General features: G+C 36.4%; 1 long non-coding RNA gene across 1 annotated transcript in view; it reads left to right on the top strand.

Moving 5' to 3' along the window:
* Positions 1-24,128, top strand: part of LOC144224146 (uncharacterized) — a 524,297-nt gene that overhangs the window by 9,779 nt on the left and 490,390 nt on the right. The gene's annotated exons all lie outside the window — the stretch shown is intronic.

The following is a 24,128-nucleotide window of genomic DNA, read 5'->3' as shown; positions in this document are numbered from 1 at the left end:
AGACTTTTAGAATTAGAAGTTCTCCTAAAGCCATCTAGGCTTCACATTTTATTGATGACATTTAGAAAGGATAAGTTACTTGTCTTAAGGTCTTGCTGGTGGGCAGAATCATCCTTGCCTCCATTTTCCTCAAATATATATTCCCTTTTCCATATCAATTTTCACTGCCATATGTGAGACCTTTGATATCGTGTGCCTGGAATGTTTCCACAGATTTCCTAAATCCTCTTTCTCCTTTCATTTCTTATCCTTCTTAAATTTATATACTACTTCTCCAGCCAGAGACATCTGACTGAAATGTAAGTCTGATGGTGACAGTGACTTTATTGCTGCAATAGCTTTCCACTGCCTGCAAGATGAACTTCAAACTCCTATCCTTTCCTTCCCTACTTTCTACCATCAACTCCTGATACTGTATGTATAATTAAGGGGAGACTTGACATATCATCCCCTTTCTCCCTTCTCATTCTCATTCCAAATTCACTTGGCTAGTATCTCAACCTCTATGACTCACCTCCAGGAAGCCCTGGCTAAGACAGGAGGTCTTTCACTGTCCAGTGATTGATTTTCATGGCATCCTGTTATTGGATTGACTCATTGCACCATAATTATGTATTTGGCTCCCCTATTGGAATATTAACTCTTTGGCCATGTTTTTATTCTTCTTTATATACCACAGCCCATTTTAGGTGCTCAATAATAAGACATATTAGATGCCCAATCAATGTGTATTGAGTACATGCACAACAAGTAGAAATAAAGCTACCTAAATACTAACAGTAAGGCAAATGTTCTTCCTCTTACACTGTCGGTTCATGAGACTAGCTGTGAATCAGAATCACCTGAGAAAGTTTTTAAAAAGCACAGATTTCTGGGCTTTACTTCTACCCCCCAAATCAGAATCTTTTCTCTATATTTTTATGAGGTGTCCCAAGTGATTCTTACGAGTCAAACTAGCACCTGATCTCAAACTGGAGTTTGTAAATCATTGCACAATGTTTCTTATCATAAGCCTTTAAGAAAAAAGCACATTTAGGAAATCAAAGTAATGTACAATAGATTGTAGAAAGATTTGCATTAAAGATGGTTAAACATGTTTTAAATATGTATTAAAGGATATATTTCTAGTTCTCCAAAAAACTCTCCATACTATAATTCATTCACTAATGATTCTGGAGAGACAAGGTTTTAATTTTTGTTTACATTACTCAGTTTATATTCTTACTTTCATAGCACCTTTGAGAGGGATTTCATTTCTCACATTAGTTTCCTTTGTGTGACTACAGTTGACCCTCGGACAACACAGGGGTGATGGGTGCCAACCTCTTGTGGAGTCAAAAATCTACATATAATGTTTGACTCCCCCAAAACTCAACTACAGTAACCTGTTGACTGGAGGACTTACTGATAATATAAACAGTTAGCTAACACATAATTTATACGTTATATGTATTATATACTGTATTCTTACAATAAAGCAATGTAGAGAAAAGAAAATGTTAAGAAAATTATAAGAAAGAGAAATTACATTTATAGTACTATACTGTAGAAAATCTGCATATAAAAACTCCGTTCCTTCATGCCTCAAATCTCCTTTTCTAATAAAATGCACCTTTTACACTTTTGCTTTTTAAAACTTTGATGTTTCCTTCATCTGCTCTGTGGGTTGGTTGAGTCTCTGCAGTGTTGCTGAAGATTTCCATTCGCAGGAGAAGTGGGTCCTGGCTTTCATCTTGCCATCACATTGAACCGATTGGTTTCTGTGGGTTGTCAGGGAGCTGCTGAGGAGAGGAGCTGAGGTGGGTGGGAATTTGGCTGACTCCACACTTTTCCATATGCACTGTGTGCTCCTCATGCTTGAGCAGGAAGCTGGTCTCCATGGGCAGACCTGGGAAGAGGAGGACAGCCACTGTGTGGGTGGTTTTGAAGAAACCTCCCTCTATTTTTCCTGTACCCAGCTGGTTTTAAGTTTCTGGATAGTGGTGGCAAAACATCCTTCAAGTTTTTGCTTTCGATTTAACAGGATTTCTGACCTGTGTTTAAAGATGCCCTTGATTTTGGACCTATTTTTTTGATATAGTTTACAAGTCAATTTATCTCCAGCTTTAGTTTTCTATTAGATACATTTTGGACAAATGTTTATTATTTTTAGCTTTAGTTATGTAATTTGGTATACATCCAATGAACTCCAAATGGAAGTTTATACTACTCTCAGCATAATTGTAGGAGAAAAATAAATTGGTTCTAATTTATGTTAGTATTAAGATTTATGGGAACTTAAGTTATGTGCTAGATGAAAGGCATGAAAAAAATTAAGTCCTTTCTAAGATATTTCCTAAAGTTTATAGCTTTTAGGACACTAATATTACAGACTAATATTTACATCTTCTGATATTATTGTTATTTTTGTTATTTTGCTAGCATCACAATTTGCTTAAGAGATCTCCTATGTTGTTGAGTGATTAAAATTTAATGGGGAATACAAAGCATTTATACAACTAACAATAAATGTTTTGGAGCTGACAAAATGTCAGAATAAGTTACTGGAACATCCCCAGGGTCTTGAAAGGTTTCTATTCTGAAAAAAAAAAAAAAAGGACAATTACAGGCAGATACTCTATGATTGTTTATGTTTTTTAATTGTGTAGTTAATGTATAGTCCTGAGCATATAAAATGGCACAGTCCTCAGCAATTTTAAGTGTTAGTAAAGTGATTCACTTTGGTTATTTAATGAAATGTCCTTTCCCAAATTTTGCTTGACTATTGCATATATCTTCAGGAAAATCTGCATTATAATCTTGCATATTAACTTACAATATTAGATTTCAAGGCTAAGGTACTTAAATATATCATTAGCTTTAAAAATCTACTGAGGACTAAGACTTTTTCCAAGGTAGTATATTTAAGTAATATAAGGTGGAGTCTTTAAAATGGCATTGTAGGAACCATATGTTGTGCTAATACAGCTTCTCAATACTGAAAGCAATTGACAATTTCACATTTAAATTATATTTTAAGATTTTTAAGGGCGGTAGGGTGGTTCAGTTGGCTAAGGATCCTACTCTTAATTTTGGTTCAGGTCATGATCTCATGGTTTGTGGGTTTGAGCCCAAGTCAGGCTCTATGCTGGCATTGCAGAGCCTGCTTGGGATTCTCTTTCTCTCTCTGTCCCAACCCTGCTCTCTTTCTGTCTCTCCCTCTCTCTCTTTCTTTCTCTCAAAAAAAAATAAACATGAAAAACATTATATTTCAGATTTTTAAAACCACTTCAACAGAACTTGGTTCTAAGTACCACATGTAAAAAACATATAATGTAATTTTTAGGTTGTCATTTAAAAGATCTTTCAGATAGAGCCATATCCCTCACAATTGCAGCTATTTCATATTCAAGGATGTAGTCCATTATGAATTATTCCTTAGATGATTGGTCTCAACAGACTTGACATTTTTAATATGGACTAACAATAATTGAATATACTATGTTCTCCCAATCTAAACCAAGAGAGTGACTTTTATTATTTACTGTGATAATAAGCAATTAAGAGATTGTGAAAGACATATCTTTTATGACACTTAGGAAATGTAGCATTTTATTTTTTTATGTCACGGCTACTGGTTGACAGTTAAGTTCAAAGCAGGGACATTACTTGGTAAACTCATTAGCTTTAATTTAGCAATGAAGAGCTCAAGCTTTGCAGTCGGACTGGGTTTTGACCTTGACTGTCATTCACTAGCAGTGTAACCTCAATCAATCAAGTGTCTAAGGTCTGTTTTCTTCATCTGTGAGTAGGACTAAGATACCTACCTCTTTGTGATAATTAGGTGAGAAAATACATGAAGTGCTTAGCACAGTGCTTGGCATATAGTAAATATACATGTTAGTTATGTGGTTATCAATAGTAATACATTTTAACAATTTATGCTTGAAAATTAGATTTTGGTAGACTGTAAGCTATTAGTGACTTTTCATCAATTCAGTTTATTTGACCTTTACAAATATATTGTAATTTTAAGTTCTTTTTTTTTTTTCCTAAGCAAGAAACTTAGGAAACTTTACTTAGAAACATTTCTGATAAAAAGCATTTCTGGGGCACCTGGGTGGCTCAGCTGGTTAAGCATCTGACTTCTGCTCAGGCCATGATCTCACAGTTTCTGACTTCAAGCCCTGCATCTGGCTCTGTGTTCATAGCTTAGAGCGTGGAGCCTGCTTCAGATTCTGTGTCCCCCTCTCTCTTTGCCCCTCCCCTGCTTGTGCTCTGTCTGTGTCTTTCAAAAATAAATAAACATTAAAAAATTAAAAAAAAAACATTTCCAAATGCTTCTCCTCCTGGTGAGGAGACTGAGTCCTATAGAATTTAACTGACTTACTCCAATTGAAATATAAAAGGCAGAGAAATCCATAAATCTGGATTAAAAATCATCATTTTAAAAATATTTATTTATTTATTTTGAGAGAGACAGAGCATGCGTACACAAGCAGGGGAGAGGCAGAGAAAGGGAGAAACAGAATCCCAAGCAGGCACCATTCCATCAGTGCAGAGCCCAACTTGGGTCAGGAACTCACGGAACATGAAATCACGACATGAGGCAAAATCAAGAGTCTGACACTTAGCCAACTGAGCCACCCAGATTCCCCAATGGTAGTGGACATTAGTGCTTTGTAGAAAATGAAAAAATGGTATGGTCATCTGGACAATAGAAGTCTGATATACTTAATATTTAATGATAATGTTTTCTTAATAGATCGTGGTTCTGTTTTCTTACTACAATTATTAATTCTGCTTTTACCCTCATATACAGTTTGGACAATACATTATATGATCTCCCACTTTAATTGTATTTATACAGTCAAAGAAAAGCAACCATCTAGTAATTTGTGGACTGGAGGAGATCCCCAAGCAGATTACTTTTTTCCTCTGGTTCTAAAACTGGGAAATGACTGGAATTACTGGACAAACACTCAACACTTACTAAATCTTCTGAGTGCAGTTCTCTGGAAGAGGAGTTATTAACTGATGGCTTTGTGAAGTTGGAAATATCTGTTAACCTGCTGGAACTATTTGCAAAAATGGCGTGTGTGTGTGTGTGTGTGTGTGTATGTGTGTTTCTGAGAAGCACACCCATGTTTTCAAAGGTTCTTTAATACCCCAAAATACTAAAACCCGTTGTTCCACTTTTATTCCCTTCACAAGTAACTGGCCCTCTTGCTCCATTAATTTTTTAAATAATCAAATATGTAAGAGACAGGAGGAGATTAATTTCAAATAGTGCTTTTATAATGAATATACTTCTATACATTTAAAACTCTTTGGCAAAAATTATTAAACTGAGCCATATGAAATGTTGACAAGATTACTTGAATGTGAAGTTCCTGATAGGAGAGTCCATTATAGGAAAAAAACCAAAAAGCTAACACTGAACAGTGGGTTTCTAAAATGCATTTGGGTCTGTGTAATAGAATTCTTACTAAATTTTGACCTGAGGAAGTGGTCATTTCATATGGTTTAACTGATGATCTCACAGGTGACTTTAATTCAACCACTTGTTTTGAGAACCCCCTTTATGAAATCACTGTGCAAGGAGCCATTCAAAGAACATAAATATCAAGTAGACATCTTTTCCCATTTTAGGAGAATTTGGAGAGATTTAAATTGAGAAATGAGGAGGTTTTTATTCAATGTGATTTAGTGATATTTTGACACATTATTCAAGGAAATACAATTCTAATGGGGGAGACAGACATTTAAGTAATATAATGCACAGCAGAATAAAATAAGCATTAAAAAGAGTCTTAAGTAACATGTTGTGGGTATGCAGAGGGAAGGCCAGGTTAATTTTTTTTTAGAGACTGATCTATTACTTTATTTTTATTTTTTTAATGTAATTTATTGTTGTTAGCTATCATACACTGTATACAGTGTGCTCTTGATTTTGGGGATAGATTCCCATGATTCATCGCTTATGTACAACATCCAGTGCTCATCCCAACAAGTGCCCTTCTCAATGACCGTCATTCATTTTCCCCCTTCCCTCATCCCCCAGTCAACCCTCAGTTTCTTCTCTGTATTTAAGAGTCTCTCATGGTTTCACTCCCTCTCTGTTTGAAACTGTTTTTTCCTCTTCCCTTCCCCCATGGTCTTCTGTTAAGTTTCTCAAGTTCCAGATATGAGTGAAAACATATGATTTTACCTGTATTTCTCTGACTTACTTCACTTAGCATAATGCACTCCAGTTCCATCCACATTATTGCAAATGACAGAATTTCATTCTTTCTCATAAGGTAGGGTTAACTTTGACTGTAGGGACCAAGGAGGGCTTTGTGAGTGGACAGTGATCTTTTGTGGGGGGGGATGGACAGAAGGACTCAAGGAACTTGATTTGCAGTGGTATTTTCTTATTGGTTATCCTTCTTGTCTGCTCTTGACCAAATTATTTATCTTTTCGTAGCCCTTATGCTTTTTTTTGAAAGGGGAAAGGAAAAATGGATTCTTCAGATGACTAATAGAAGAGCACGTGCTTTCAGAGAACAAAACACTCAGGTCCCTAGGATAGAGTCTAAATATATACTTAAATCCAAATATAGATAGATAGAAGAGTATCTGCTGTGTTTCAAGGGAGCACACTGACCAGTTGAAGTAGGTTTGCTTTATTCTCTGTGGGTTTTTTTTTAAGTGCCATGAGTTTTTGAAATGATAACCATTAGAAAAAAAGACAGTACAATTGCTCAATTTTAAATGACTGCCTAACTTGGGAACAAAGTCCCAGGAGAAGGCTGGCGGAAATAGCTCATGCTTTTTTTAGCTGCCTGTATTTTAACTTTACACAGAGAAAAATGAAATCTATGTAATCAAAGTATGCATAAGTATATATAGAGTCAGAAGGCTCAAGTGGTCAAGTGGGTGAAGATTCTTTCAAAGAAAACATAAAAATTCAAATATAATAATATAATACACATACACACACAGGGTTAGAATTATATTTTTAGCCTAGTGATAAAGAGACACAGGCTTCATCAGGAGAAAAAGAAAAGCACAGTATATAATTCCACCTACATTTAATATGTGTTTTTTGTTAGAAAATAGTTCTTATTACTATTTAATTCATAAACAATAAAGGCCTTTGAACTTTTGATTCTAAAGCTAATTTTCTAGGGCAAATAATGGAAACATGTAGATGTGGAAGGTCATCTGTCCCAACTTTCTATTTCACAGGTGAGCAATTGGAAACCCAGAGAGAGAAAGAGGTGGCTTGCTGAAGTCTTCTCTTCCCTTGGTTACTTACCCCATAGTCTCTCCACTATCTCACTTGTTTTCAAAATTCATGGCAACCAATAACTGTAATTAGATATCTTGATAAGAATATATGACACTTGAAGTCACTGATTATTACGTTCCAATTTTATGTATCCTAATTGTTCCAAGAAAAGAAAGAAATTTTATGTTTTCAATACAAGTTCTTTGAATCTAACTGTACTTGCAAAGGAAAGAAAAAAATATAAGTATATTTTGAAATCTTAGTTCTCAAAATAAATAATAGCTTTATTGATATATAATTCACATAAAGTTCACCATAAAGTGTGCAATTTAGTGGTTTTTAGTATGAGCACTCTGTGGAGCATACATCATCACTATCTAATTCTAGAACATTTTCATCTCTCCCTACCATATTCATTTGCAGTCATTTGCCATTCTCATTTCCCCTCCAGCCCCTAACAATGACTAGTTTACACTCTTTCTCTTCTCAACATTTCTTACTATTCTGAACATTTAATATGAATAGAATCATATGTAACCTCTTGTGTGTGGCTTCTTTCACTTAAAATAATGTATTTAAGGTTCTCCAAGTTTAGCATGTATCAATAGTTGATACCTTTTAATTGCAGCATAACTATTCTGTTGTATGGATATAGCATATTTTGTTGTAGTTCATCAGTTAATGGACATTTGAGTTGTTTTCACTTTTTGGCATTGTAAATAATGCTGCTATAACCATTCATGTATAAGTTTTTGTGTAAATATATGTTTTCATTTTTCTTTATATGTGTAGGAATGGAATTCATGGTCATATGGTAACTCTATGTTTAACATTTGAGAAACATTTATAAAAGTGACTGTACCATTTATAGTGCCACCAATACATTAGGGTTCCAGTTTCTCCACATATTCCCCAATAGTTATTAGTGTCATTTTGATTATTGCCATCCTAGTAGGTATGAGGTAGTAGATCCTTGTGGTTTTGATGTATATTTTCCTAATGACTATGCTCTTGAACCTCTTTTCATGTTTACCGGCCATTTGTGCATTTTCTTTGGAGAACTGTTTATTCAAATCCATGCCTAGTTTTAAAATTAGATTATTTGCTTTATGTTGTTGATTTGTAAAATTTCTTCATATATTCTGGATACAAGTTCCTTGTCAGATATATGATTTGCAAATATTTTTTTCCCATTTTGCGATCTTTTACTTTCTTGATGATGTCCTTGAATCATGAAGGTTTTGAGTTTTGATGAAATCCAGTTTATCTGGTTTTTATTTTGTCACTGTGCTTTTGTTGTTGTAGGTAAGAAACCATTGCTTAATCCAGAGTCATAAAGATTTACTCCTATCTTTTCTTTGTCTTTTCTTTCTCTTTTCGTCTAAGAGTTTTATAGCTTTGGCTCTAACATTTAGATGTATGACCAATTTAAAGTGAATTTTTATATATGATGTGAGGTAGGGGTCCAAATTCATTCTTTTACACGTTGATATTTAGTTGTCACAGTAGCATTTATTAAAAAGATATTCTTTTCCCATTGAAAGGTTTAGGTACCTATGTCAAAAATCAAATAACCACAAACTTCATGGTTAGTTTTTGGAGTCTCAATTCTTTTTCATTGGTCTATAATTCTATTTTTATGCTAGCAGCACATTGTCCTGATTGTGTAGCTTTGTGATAAGTTGTGAAATTAGGAAATGTAGTCCTTCAACTTTTTTCCCCCCAAGAATGTTTTGGCTATTCTGGGTCCCTCACATTTCTATATGAATTTTAGGGCCACCTTGTCAATTTCTGTAAGAAAAGAAAAAAGTGGGAAAAAACCCAGCTGGGAATTCTCAATATTTACAAAGGCATAGTTTATTGTAAAAACTAGGCACCACAGAGACTACAAAGATAGGCTGAAGCCCAGTTCATAATCTTAAAAGAGCCAATAATCTAAGAATTATAGAAATGTGTCAATTATCAATGTATTGCCTCTTAGCTCCAAATTTGTTCAAATTGGACAGAATTCTTCTAAGTACCACTTTTTTACAGTGAGCTTGATGCCAAACTTTCTCAATAGAGACTGTTAGAAGGGTGTCTGCTGCTGTTTCTAGTTGGTGGAATGTGTGAGGACATCTGGTGGAGATCTGCTTCAGCCATGTGCCTAGAACTGTGGTCAGGAGGTGATCTTGCAGCTTCAGCCTAGCCTGTCAATAAGATTACTAGAACACCATCCACCTTGACATAGAGACCGGTGTCCCAAAGGCTTCTTGCCCACATCAGTGCTCTAATTCCTTGTGCAGGCCTGAATGTGGATCACCAGGAGTCTGAAGGGTTTTCACTCCGGGAGCCATCACTCCCTTTTCCAGTGCCTGTGGCCTGCCTACCTCCAGGTTTCCCATCCCCTGTACACACCCACACCTCTGGCTGCTGATCAGCTATCCTCAGCCTGTATTCTAGAAGGATGCCGTCTGCGCTTCCAGTGACCCCAGTTAACTCTGGCTAGGGAAAACTATGGAGAACTCCTTTGTTATTCAGTGAGCTAAACTGTACCTTCTCCAATGAGGTCTGAACCCCAGCCTTTGAGAGGGGAATCCTTTTCAACTTTGTTCTTCCTTGGCTACTCTCCCTCAGCCCTAAGCGACCATGTAGTTTCCTTTACTTGTTCCTATGTACTTACGTATCAGAATTTAATAATTCTGTATGTTATACATTCTCTGTCTAACCCATTGTGTTATTAGGCCTACACCAGTGCAACAAATAACATTTGCAAGTCAGAGTAAGGTAAATAGGTAAGGATTTGGAGCTCAGTCTGTTAATAGGATCTGCGAAGACTTCGAAGAAGTGCATTTTTTTGAAGGATGGATAAGGATTTGTCCATTTGAATTTGTCATTAAGGAGCTTATATTTTTAAAATGATTGCCTTAGATTTCCATTTCAAAGGTAAAGACAGTTAGTTAAATGACACTACTTGTCCCAAACGGCTCTCCTTAATTCCTGACAAGCTCACCCTCAGTTTTATCACTGGTCTGGGTGGAGTTTCTAAAGTGTTATAGATAAGCAGAAGAGATACCTGGGTCTGAGTAGGTATCTGACCCCAAATAGGAAGTTTTTACATGGCATCATCTCATTGGAATTACTTAGCCAAATGTATAAAAGAAAATGCTTTGATGGAATGTTTAGTATGGTTAGAAACAAACACCCACAACCATATGTACCAATTAATTTCCTCTCCAAATGTTTTTATACTGTTGGGTAGATGTGGCCTATGTTTTGGAAGGATTCTTTCCTTTGAAGTAGTTATTACACTGTTTCATTTCCTATGTGAATGCCAAGTACACATTACTTTTTATTTCCCTTTTTGCTTACCAAAGCCTTTTAATTTTCTTTCATGTCTTCACAAATATCTAATAAATAATTATGATTTGTAGTGCTATGCAAAACATGGTCCATGGACCAGCAGAATTAGCATCATCTGGGAGCTTATTAGAAAAGCAAATTCTTAGGCCCCACCTCAGACTTACTGAATCAGAATCTCTGGAGGGTAGGACTTTGGGTGTATGATTTAACTAGCTTTCTAGGTAATTATTATGCACACTGAAGTTTGAGAAGAACCAATTAAAATTTTACTGATTGCATTTCACTTTGAGACACATTCTAGAATAAAAAAAAAAAGAATCTGGAATCTTACTTAAAAGCCATCTGATCAATATACATTAGGAATGTGTATCTCCAATATCCCTAGCTTCTTGGCATCTAACTTCTGCTTGAAACCTTATACTGATGGGAGCTTACCACCTCCAAGGTAACACAATTTGGAAACAATTCTGATTATTAGAAATTTATTTTATTATGTATATAACCCCGATTGACTTAATTGTACCTTTTGCTCATTTTTCCTAATCTTCCTCGTGAGAACACATGAAATAAATCTGGTTTTCTTTATTCAGCCCAGATGTTTAGATATTTGAGACAGCTGTCTGCTCTCTCCTATGAATTTTCATCCCAAGAGAAAACATTTTTAGTCCCTTTACTTTCCTCACCTGAAAAAGGCTTTTGGATCCTTCCTTCTTAGAAGGTCTTATGATATCAATATTCTGCTTAAAATGTCACTCCCAGAATCAAATATAAAGTGTTCCATGGAGTTTGCTCAACAAAGGCTGTTCCACCTGCTATAGGAGTAAATAAAACACTTCCCTGGGCTTTAGAAAGTTGAATTCCAAGCCTGATTTTGTCACTATTGACTTGGACAGATAACTCAATTTTTGTGGATTTATTTTTATTTGACTATAAAAATTGGGATTACTCTGTGGCACTGGAACCTGGGGAAATACTATGACCAGTAGAGCTATTGAAAATAACTGAAATAGAGTTGTCAAAACGCAGGAAGGGAACCAGTAGTTAAGTGCTGACACAGATGTGTGATTCCCTTTCTTGGCAATGTCCTATGTCCTGTGTCCTGTGGGATCAGCCTGGTCAAGTCTCAGGACCCTAGGTTGGGCTCCAAGGCAGGATGTTTCTTACCTGAGGGACCATAGGGAGTCAGAAGGTAATTAGCAGATGCACTGTTCTGATGATGTGCAAGGTTAGAGTGAGCATGCAGTCCAAAATTGGGTCAATATGCCTACGTGAAAAGAGGGTGATGGTGAGAAAGAAGAAATGATCCTGGATCAACAGTGATATGCTGTGCTGTTTATGTCTTTCCATGGATATGCTGCATGCCTTTAAAGAACAAACGAGGAATGAAGGGTTGAAGCCCCGGAGGACAAAATTCCAAAAAGGGGTTGGCAGTGTTAAGTGATACTGAAAAGTTGAAAAAACAAAAACAACTCCGAGTACAAAGATGTGGAAGCAGATAGGATGGTTTTGTTGTAAGTAATAGAACATTGATTTTAAACTGAGTAAAATAAAATAAAAAAAAGACTTATTTGTTCACACACCATCTTCAAGAATGGCTTCCTCAGGGCTTTGGATCTTTCTCTGAGAATCTCTAGGCTTTGCCATCCTTCTTGTGTTAGATTTACCCTCAGGCTGACTTTTCTCATGACTGCTAGAGGCCATTAGGTCATTTCCTGGGAAAGAGATCATTCAACTTCCCTAACCTCTGATTGAAAGTCCTGAACTTGGCTTTAATTAGATTACTCCTAGATTACCACTGTAGCCAGGGAGAATGCTTTTCACTATAGAGAGATGGGATAGTTGATGTTTTTTATTCCTTTCCAAATCCTATGACTAAATAGTGGGAGAAGAGTGGTCCACCATTTAGGAAAACTACAACTCCAGGCTTCTGTTGTCCTCATGCCCAATGTACCCAGCAAAAAGAGTGTATCTCTTTCTTGCTCCTTTCAGCAAAAGTTCAAGGAAGGGCTCTGGATTTGGTTCATCTGCCTTTCCTGAACCAATCTCAGAGGATAAGAGGGTGAAGTCCGCTGACTGACCAGTGTTGTGTGTTTGCAGCTGTAGGGAGATGGGAAGGGTCAGTACCACTCAAACCACATGGAATGAGTTCTGCAGAGCTATCATAGTTCACTACAATTGATTTGCCTGATTAATAGTAGTGATACCACTGTTTTAAAATATTCCCCATTTTCTGCTCCAGAGAGTACTTTTATTTTCATTTTCAACCTTTGTAGAATTTACTTATTTATTTTTTTTAATCTGTAGACTTGAATACTTAACAACTCATCTTCAAGGGCATCTGGGTGGCTCAGTCAGTTAAGCCTGCAACTCTTGATTTGTGCTCAGGTCGTGATCTCATGGTTCACGAATTCGAGCACCAAGTAGAGCTCTACATTGAAAACATTGAGCCTGCTTGGAATTTTCTTCTCATTCTCTTTTTGCCCCTCTTTCTTTTGTTTGCATTCAAGAGGACTCTCCCCTTCCCCACCAAAAAACCCCTTCATCTTCCTTTCATTCTTTTTAAAAAAGTGTTTAATGTTTTTTTATTTATTTCTGAGAGAGAGAGAGAGACAGTGTGAGCAAAGGAGGATCAAAGAGGGAGGGAGACACAGAATCTGAAACAGGCTCCAGGCTCTTAGCTAGCTATCAGTACAGAGCCTGACATGGGGTTCGAACCCACAAACTGTGAGATCATGACCTGAGCCAAAGTCAGGCGCTTAACTGACTGAGCCACCCAGGCGTCCCCATCTTCCTTTCATTCTAATGTGAAGTATCAGTGATTTCTTTCTTGGTAACATGCAAATTCCTCCAAAGAAGTTGGATTTAGTAAATATTAAATTAAATATAATTATTTTTGAGAGAGAGGGAGCATGTGCAAAGAGGAGGGGCAGAGAGAGTGAGGGAGACAGAATCCCAAGCAGGTTCCATGCCCAGCGCAGAGCCTGATGCTGATGCTGGGCTTGATCTCACAACTGTGAGATCATCACTTGACACAAAATCAAGAGTTGGATGCTCAGCTGACTGAACCACAAGGCGCCCCCCCTCCTTTTTTTTCTTTTTAAAGGAGTTTCTCTTCAAGACTTCTTGTTAACAGTCCAATTATAGATTTTCAGTAGTATGCTAGAGCTAGCTGCTTCTGGCTCTCTAGGGGCAATAGCTAAATATTCAGGTATTTTGTGAGCTGGATATTAAACCTTGAAAGAGTCTGGGGAAATATTTACTCCATGGAAATTGGAAATGCTTAAAAATCAGGTCTACACACACACCACCCGCACTCCTACTCTCCACTGACCCCTGCAAGTGAGTTAGCTGTAAACCACTAGCCTTATATCAAAATATATTAGTATAAAATTTTTCCTTATATTATAGTTTATCCTCTAGGAAGTAGACTTTAATTCAGGTCAAATTCCGTCATTATCCAGAAACTCTAAAGTTTGTTTCTGAGAATTAAAAAAAAATAAAATCATTAGATTAAATATCTTTCTTACATAATATTGAGTGAATTACATTTCCCCCCATTTCAAAACCTGAAAGTCTTAAGAAAATTAAAAGACAGCCACAGATTGAAAGAATATATTTGTAAATATTATACCTGGTAAAGTATTTGCATCTAGACTATGTAAAGTCTGTAGCTCCCAAAGTAGCTGTAATAATAATAAAAAACACTAGCAAGTTTTCAGGATGTATAGAAATTGGAACTCTTTTACACTGCTGGTATGAATACAAAAATGGAACAGCTGCTTTGGAAATAGTGAAAAGTTAAACATAGAATTACCATATGACCCACCAATTGAAGAAGTGGAAATTTGTGTCCATACAGAAATTTGCACGTGAAAGCTTATAGCAGCATTATTTATAATAGACAAAAAAAGTGGAAGCAACCCAGAAATCCATGAACTGATAAACAGATAAACAAAATATGGTATATCTGTCCACACAATGGGATATTATTCAGCAGTGAAAAAGAATAACTATTGATACATGTTACAATATGGATGACCTTAAAATATTTTATTAAGCAAAAGAAATCAAACACAGAAGACTATATATTGCATCATTTCATTTATAAGAAATGTTAAGAAATTGTAAATCTATACAGACAAAAAGTAAACCAGTTGTTGCCGGGGCTGGGAGTAGAAATGGGAATGGCTGAAAATAGGTACCAGAAAACTTTTTGCTGTGATGGAAATATTTTAAAATTGGATTGTGGTGGTTGTTACATAATTCTACAAATTTGCTAAAAATAATTGTATACTTACAACAGGCAAGTTCTGTGACATGTAAATTATAATTCAATTAAGCTCATTTAAAAGGCCTGAAAAATAACAAATTCACTTATGTATTTCTTATTAATAAATAGAAGTAATAAATAAATATTCATAGGGATTGTCCTTTCAGTTTTCAGCTTCTTTCATCTGCTAGTTTCAATCTTTAATGAGGAAAGTGGGTCCACAAACTCTGAATAAGAGTAGTTTTCTAAAAAAAGATACTCATCTCTCTGCAGTCTTAGAAACTAGTTTGCTGAATGAAAGTGTTTTAAAGTTACACTTTAATCCAATGGCTGCTTATGTGGAAATCAAAATATCACACAAAAATTGAGAGATATTGCCAATAATGTGTTTGCCAAAGCAGAAAAAAATTTAATGGTTTAAAAACATGATTAAATAAAAACCATCATCTCACACACACATACACGCACACATGCATGCAGGCACACACACACATACACACACACATAGAGTGAGGAATTTGTTTTCATGGATAACTTTGGGTTTCTTTACCTAATCTTATTCTATGTACTTCTAAGGGAGTCCGTGAATACAGATTTATCACACAGTGGCGAAAAGATAATAAAAAGCTATAAACTATTCAGGAGACATTACTATTTATCCTTTCATAATATTTTCAAATAGGACACATTTTCATTTCATTTTCACATTCCTTTCATCATTTTGCTTTTCTGATAATCGGAAAGTCATTTTTCATGCAGTTTGAATTAAAACTTCTCTTCCTATAAACCCTCTCTGGGGAAAGTTTTGACTCTGTTCAGAATATGTGCTGTGGCTGACCTGACAGCTATAATTTTTTTTTAATTATTTTTATTTTTATTTTTTTTGCAAATAGTTTATTGTCAAATTGGTTTCCATATAACACCCAGTGCTCATCCCCACAAGTGCCCTCCTCCATGCCCATCTCCCCCCTCCCCCCCACATCCTTCAGTCCTCAATTTGTTTCTCAGCATTCAAGAATCTCTCATGGTTTGCCTCTCTCCCTTTCCCCCACCATTTCCCCCCTTCTTCTCCCCCATGGTCCTCAGTTAAGTTCCTCCTAATCCTCCTATACGTGCAAACATGTGATATTTCTGACAGCTATAGTTTTAAAGTTTCTGCAGATTCCTCTACTGTGTAATGGGCAGCCCCGAGATGAGTCTGAAGGAGAAAGTTGCCTTGACTTTAATTTTTCCATATAAGAAACTATGACTTTTTTTCTTCCTCTGAGAGGTGGAGCCCCAAAGGAAAGACCTAAAAGCTTGAGCAGCAAGGCAGGAGGCAACTTGTAGAAATGATCACAAGTCATTTGTGATAGGGCTTTTTAGGAACAAGAATGTAAAATTATTTTTTAGATGCTTATATTTCTCCAAAGTAAATTTCCTCTATTTTCCCCAAACTTTGATAGTCAGCTCCTCTTAAAAGCATGTGTGAAAGTATGTGCATCGAGCATTTCTTAATTTAAAAAATTTTTTTTCTGAGTGGTTGCAGGGATGGGATGAAGAAGAGCAAGGAAATGAGATATGCTCCTTGTGTGAATCTGTGTGGGCTGTAAGAATTAGCAAATTCAAAATGGTAATTCAGTAGAAACAGAACCAAAAACGTCATGGAAACATAAGCTTCCTGAAAATTCTTAGAGATCTGAGGGAGACGGGAAGTAAGACTCCTTGTATATATGTTAAAAAGAAAGCATCAAAACGTTGTAGTAACACATACTGATTCTTCTGTTTTCAGAGGTCAGTGAAAGGATGTATGGCGAGATAGATTGTGGAATACTTGAATATGTTTTTTCCTTTGGCTGTATGAATACTATACACCCAATATAAGAAAAAGTTTTAGAGAAGACAATTGGCATATGTGTATGATTGAAACTGTTTAAAAGTGCCCTACAGTAATATTATCTTTAATTTTATAGCAATGATATTAGATGAATGAGGCCAAATCCAGATTATGCATTTAGGGTAGCTGCAGTATAATTTGTAAATTGTATTCACTTCTGTATCTTCCCAGGCCTGTTCTCTAAGGCTACTCGCCCCACCCTGTTAGCTGACTTCCCTCCTAGGAAATTCTAGATTTCTAAATAATGTGCTCGTATTGCTGTTTCTCACTTTGTCATTTGGGATTTAGTTTTCTCCCAGTACCACTGTTCAGTTCTGGAAACTTCAACTGTTCTAGGGATTCAGAGCAGGGAACTAGGTGATTACCAAATTTTTGGGGGGATGGGCAGGCAACAATTGAGTGGGAGGCAAAGGCCACCACAAGACTATTGGATTCAATGGCATACCAAGTAGAGTGCATGGCACACCCATAAAGTCCTAAATAGACATTGGAATGTGAGGTCTGACACTGTAAACAATCTTATCTGTTCAACCTTGTTTACCAGTAGTCACAGCTACAAGGAAATGGCCTTTGCCTCACCATGGCCTTCCAAATCCCAAGCAAGTGCATCTTATGATAGAACTTAAATTCTATCCAGACCTGTAGCTTCAAGGCCATGTGGGAAATATGGCCATTTTTAGCTTCCTAGTCTCTGTAATTGAGAAGGTATGTTGAAAGGGTAAGTGAGTATATTGAAGACCAATCATACCCAGGACATTCCCATGTCCAGCCACTCTACTTCCCTCACCTCCAATGTACATGATAATTTTAGGTTAAATCAATACTCAGTGTTAACATTGTTAAAACTGTGCAAATTATACACTATTAAGCCACATTACATACTACACCACACCTCTTTCTCATATAATACTTTTTCCTGCAGTTAATAATTCTCTCATCTTTTCATCTGCTAAGTTTGCTAAGATGTTTTTGTTAATTTTTCCAAATATTACATTCTTGTCACATGCATCAACAACATTTTGAATGTATTTAAATGCAACATGACTTGGGGAGTGAGGGTGTGAGAGAGGTGGTGTGTGTGTCTGGCTGCTATTCTGAAAGCATACTTAGAAGAAAGTGGCTGAAAATTGTATTCAGATTTTGACTTAATCCTCTTCTCTGTTTTCTATTCCCCACATGGTTCTTTGATTTCATGAGTCCATACTTCTCTGAGTCAATTTCTAGTCCTTTATAAGTGAGGTGGGATGGGGACCTAGACTTCTAACTACTTCATATACAAACATACAAATTTTTGACCAGGCCCTGGTTTTAGCCCTATTTTTCCATGGGAACTCATATATCCTAGCCCTGAGCATCTAGAGAACAAATGAACTAGGTTACTGGTATACCTCCCTCCAGACAGTTAGGTGACAGGTTATATTACTAAATTAATTATCCCTACTCCATCTTCTTTCCAGTAAATTTGTTGAAATAGTTCTCATTTGCTGTTGTCCATTCTTTTTTTTAAATACTTTAAAAATTTCTTTTCTTATATCTCCTTTTAATTCTTCTCTTTTTTATTCATTTTCCTGTGGGATTTATGAAAGAGAATACATGCCCAATTAACTGTGCTTTACTAAAACTTATGTCTTTCCCTTCTTAACTTAAATTTTCCCAGTAAGGCTTATCCTTATATAACTATGAAACCTTAGAAATGTTGTAATACTGTTTACAGACAAAGAAATTAAGGCCTAGAAATATTAAATAATGCAGTTCTAATCAGATAGCTAGAATGTGGAAGAGCCAGGACTAAAAAGTTGGCTTCGTGAATTTCCAGGGTAGACTCAAAATCTGGAAATGGAGCTGGTGTTATGGATGTACGATAAATACTGATGGTATAAATAAATGATTTTAACAGATTCTTATTCAGACTCTGAGTGAAATACCCTATGGGGCATACTGGCAATGCTCTGTATATTTACCTGTGCTCTCATTTTATGAGTGTGTTTGTTTGTGAAAATTATCTGTTTGGCTATTTCTTATGAGAGGGCAGGACCTGGAAGACCAGGAAGGGCCAGGACTCGGATATGAGAATGGAGAAGGTATTGAATGGATGACCCTTCAGTAATGTTATGGGAAAGTCTGGGCTGCAGTCAGATCATTGTATACAGAAGGTATGACTATAGAGAACAAACAGTCCAGCCCAGTAGTATAAATTGCATCAGGGAGGCTGAGGATGTAACAAGTACCATCAAACATGTGGGGTGTGGAAAAGGTACAAAAATAGCTATAAAGAAAGCAGAAAAGAAGCAGTTATAGATTTTTAGTTGATATTAGGGCATATACACTGAAAAGGAAGACAGGAACCAAGATTTAAAGTTTTGGCAGGTTTTCAAGAACAAATGTAGGATTCATTTCTTAAGTCATTTCCAGTTTTCTCATGTCCTTATAAACCATGGTGATAAGACCAGCTGGGGTGCTCTAAAGGTACTATACACGTTTCTAAAAGAAATGAGAACTACAAAGAGCAAATGGGAAGCATTATGCAAAAAGACTGTTATTAAAAAGAACGGTGCCTATTTTTGTATAATATCTTAATTTTAAACCATTTTAAATTTAAAAATATAAAATACTCACTTCTCCCCTTTTTTGAATATATAAAGACATTTTTATAACATAAACTGACATTAGCTTACAACTGATAGCTACATTATTGTTTAAATATTTTATAGATGCATGATAATCATACAGAAAAGTGATCACATTATAAAACTCAGTGAAGTCTCACAACCTGAACACTGTTGTGTCATGAAGCCCAGATCAGGACACAGAGTGTTCCCAGTACTGCAGACACCCTGTGCTCTAGAGCCACCAGCCAACACCCCCTACCTCTTCCCAAAGGTAACTACTATCCTGACTTCTAAACACTGTACATTGTTTTATATTTTATATTAATAGAATCATATATTCTACGCAGTTTTTCTGTTTGGTTTCTTTTACTTACTCTCATTAAGAAGATTCATCTGGATCATTAGGTTTAGTAGTAGGTTATTCATTCTCATTTTTGTGTAGAATTCCATGTTCGGAATATATTACACTATATCCGTTCTACTCTTGATAGACTATCAACGTATCAATTATTTCAAAAGAGATAATTTAATATAAATAATTAGTTAAGTAGGTATTGGAGGACTGAAGAGTCAAAGAGAACATTAAGGACATGCAAAGATAATAATTGCAGGAAGCACCTATAAGGCTCTTGGGCAAAGAGGAGAAGTTGATATTATCAGAACCTAGAATTTGAAGGAGGTGTTCTGCAGAGCTGCTACTGAGGCATCCAAAAAGGCAACTATGAAGAATAATCTGATGTTTACCAGAGGGGAGGTGGGTGAGGGGATGGGTTAAATAGGTGATCACTTGCTGTGATGAGTACCAGGTATTGTATGGCAGTGTTGAATACTGTATTGTATACCTGAAATGAATATACATTCTATGTTAACTAATTGGAATTTAAATAAAAACTGAAGAAAAAAAAACTAACCAAGAAAGCTGAAGAAGCATAGCTGGTCAACTGATGCTGGTGTGTCAGGATGTTGGAGAAAGGGGTCTCTCCAGGGGCTGGATGGTGCTGATATTTTTGAAGGGGATGGGGGGGGGGGTTGTTCTCGGAGAGAGGAAAAAACTGGAAACTGCAAAAGTTGCTAATTCCAGAATGAAGGATCATTATTGGGATGATACTGACGGGAACAGGAAGCAAAACCGGAAGGAATCCACTTCCCTCTCCTCTTCCAACCCTCTAGTCTCTCTTTAGCGCCTCCACTGGCAGAACCTGACATAACAGATTTATCTGACAAAGTAGAAATGTGGTTTGCAGAATTCTAGTTTCATCATTATAAAGCAGGGTACAAAATGGTGGTTTTGGAGCTGAGAAACAGTAACTGGGAACTAGCACATGTCATTTCCAGGTTTTGGAAATTAGCTTTATTACCAGTCATGCTGGTGTGAACATTCTAATGCCTGTGTTTTGGCAAACATATGTTTACACGTCTATTGAGTTTATACCTAGGAATGCAACTGCTGGGTCACAGACTATGGCTATGTTCAGTTTTAGTAGATACTGCTAAATAGTGTCCAAAGTTATACCAATTTATTCTCTCACGAGCAGTATATAAAAGTTCCAGCTGTTCTACACCTCAGCTATCATTGTAGCCATTCTGCTAGGTGTGCAATAGCATCATTGTGGTTTTATTTGCATTTCCCTATGACTAATGAAGTCAGCACATTTTATTAAATGTGTCAGCCTTTTTGATATTCTCCTTTGTAAAATGTTTCTTTAGGTCATTTGTTAATTTTTTTGATTGGATTGTCTGATTTTTTCTTATTCATTTGCAGAAGTTTTTTTAAAAAATATATTTAGGATACTTGTCCTTTGTCAGATGTATGCATTATTAATATATTTTCCCACTCCATGGATTGTCTTTTTACTTTTTTTACTAATATCTTTTGATGGAGAAAAGTTATTAATTTATGATAGTCCCAATTTTTAAGAAATTTAATGGTATCTTTATAGTTTGCACTCTTTGAATCCTATTTTAGGAATCTTTTGCTACCTCAAGATTATAAAGATCAAAAACCCAAATAACCTGATTAAAAACTGGGCAAGGGACCAAATAGATATTTTTCCAAAGAAGATACATGAGTAGTCAACAAGTACATGAAAAGATGTTCAGTATCGCTAATCATCAGGGAAAATCAAAACCACAGTGAATGATCACGTCATACCTATTAGAATGATTATTTTGAAATAGGAGATAAGTATTAGCAAGGATGTGGAGAAAAGGGAACGCTGTACAATGTTGGTGGTGATGTATTGGCACAGTCATTATGGAAAACATTATGGAGATTCTTAAAAAATTAAAAATAGAACTTCCATATGATTTAGCAATTCCACTTCTGGGTATATTCCTGAAGGAATTGAAATTAGTGTCTTAAAGAGGTATGTGCACTTCCATGTTCACTGCACCATTATTCACAAGGTCAAGATATGGAAACCCTGTAAGTGTCCATCTACAGATGAATGAATAAAAAGATATGATATACCCACACATGCACACACATTGGAATATTACTTAGCCATAAAAGAAGGAATTACTGCCATTTGCAACAACATGGATGAGCCTAGAGGGCATTATGCTAAGTGAAATAAGTCAAACAAAGAAAGACAAATACTGTGTGATTGCACCTCTATGTAAATTCTTAAAAAGTTGAACTCATAGAATGGTGGTTGCCAGGAGCTGGGGTGGGGGGGATGGGGAGACGTTGGTCACGTTTTCAGTTATATGATGAATAGATTCTGTAATGTACAGACTCTGGTGGCTCTGTATTATACACTTGAATTTTGCTGAGAGTAGATCTTAAATGTCTCACTATACATGCACACAAATGGTAACTATGTGAGGTGATGGATGTGTTAATTGACTTGATTGTGGTAATCAGTTCACAATGTATATGTATATTAAAGCATCATAGTGTACACCTTTAAAAAAACCCCACATTTCACGGGGCACCTGGGTGGCTCAGTTGGTTAAGTGTCCATCTCCTGATTTGGCTCAGGTCATGATATCATGGTTCGTGAGCTCAAGCCCCACATTGGGCTCTGTGCTGACACCATGGAGCCCGCTTGGTATTCTGTCTCCCTCTGTATCTTCCCCCTTCCCTGATGGCTCTATTTTCTCAAAATAAATTAAAAAACTTAAAAAAGCATATTTAGCAACCTAAATATATGCAATTTTATTTGCCAATAATACCTCAGTAAAGTTTTTCTCTAAAATCTTAGCACCCACCTCCCTACTTTTAAATCTGCAATCCATCTAGAATTTACTTTGTATATGATATGAAATAGTGGTCTAGACACATTGTTTCAAAATATAGAAATCAAATGAACCCAGCACTATTTGTTGACAATAACATCCTTCAACACTTCAGGGTCACTTTTATAATATGTGTAGGCCTATTTATGGTCTTTTGATACTTGATAGATGTATTATTCTATTGCTGCCATTGAAAATCACCATGAATTTAGTGGCTTAGAACAGCACTCATGTTTTAATCTCACGGCTCTGTTAGTCAGAAGCCTGGGTACAGTGTGGCTCCACTAGGTCCTGTGCTTAGAGTCTGACAAAGTGTGGGTAGGACTGGGATCTTATCTGGAAGCTCCTTTTCCCTCAATTCATGACAACATTGAGTTTTATTTTAAAAAGAATGCTAATCTTGGGGAGCCTGGGTGGCTCAGTCGGTTAAGTCTGACTTCGGCTCAGGTCATGATCTAACTGTTCGTGGGTTTTGAGCCACCCATTGGGCTCTGTGCTGACAGCTCAGAGCCTGGAACCTGCCTGACTACTGACTGTAGCTTGGATGCTGTATTTGTTGTCTAGGGATCTCATAATGAAGCACAACAAATTGGGTGGCTTATACAACAAAAATTTATTGTATTACAGTTCTGGAGACCAGAAATCAGAAATGAAGGCATTGACAGAGTTGTTGTGAGAGAAGGATCAGTTCTAGGATTCCCTCCTTGGCTGGAAATGGCCATCTTTATCTTCAGATGGCTTTCTCCTTGTATACATGTCTGTCTCCAAGTTTCCCCCCTTTTATGAGAATATGAATCATATTGGATTAGGGCCCATTCTAATAACCTTATTTTAACTTGATTATTTCCGTATAAACTTTATCACCAAATAAGATACTGAGGTACAATTCTGAGGTACTTGAGCTAGGACTTCATATGAAGATTTTGAGACACAACTCAACTCATAGCAGATGTGTAAGGGAAAATGTGATTGATAAGCTAAAGAGACTGGCAGAGTTTGTAAATTCTAGAAACTAGCCAGGTCAGTCAATATTTTGCAAAAAAATGTATTATTGTACCTACTATTGTTGTATAACAAATCATTCCCAAATTTGTAGCTTAAAATACACATTTTATTATGCTTACAGTTTCTGTGGATCAGGAATTTGGATAAGGTATAATTCACATAGCTTGTTTCTGCTCATCATCTGGGGCCTTGGTTGGGAAGACTTAATGGCTAGGGGTGACTCAAGGGTTGGGGTCTGGAATCATTTGGAAATATCTTCTCTCATTTGTCTGGTGGATGTTATTTGTCAGCTGAGACGTCAACAGGGGTATCAACTGGAACACTTTCGTGAGGCCTCTCCTTATTTCCTGGGCTTCCTCAAAGTATGGCGACATCAGGGCAATCCTCTCTGTGTGGCAGTTGGGGGTCCCAAAGCCAGTATCTTAGGAAACAAAGTGGGAGCTGGTTATCTGACCAGCTAGGTCTTCTGACCTAGCCTTGGAAGTCATGCAGCGTTACCTCCACCTTACCGTATTGTTTAAAAGTGGATCA

This window comes from Crocuta crocuta, unplaced genomic scaffold, assembly GCF_008692635.1.
Source record: "Crocuta crocuta isolate KB4526 unplaced genomic scaffold, BGI_CrCroc_1.0 scaffold52, whole genome shotgun sequence".
NCBI classification, from domain to species: Eukaryota; Metazoa; Chordata; class Mammalia; order Carnivora; family Hyaenidae; genus Crocuta; species Crocuta crocuta.
The sequence above is the reverse complement of the archived record's forward strand: the minus strand, read 5'-3'. Positions and strand labels throughout refer to the sequence as shown.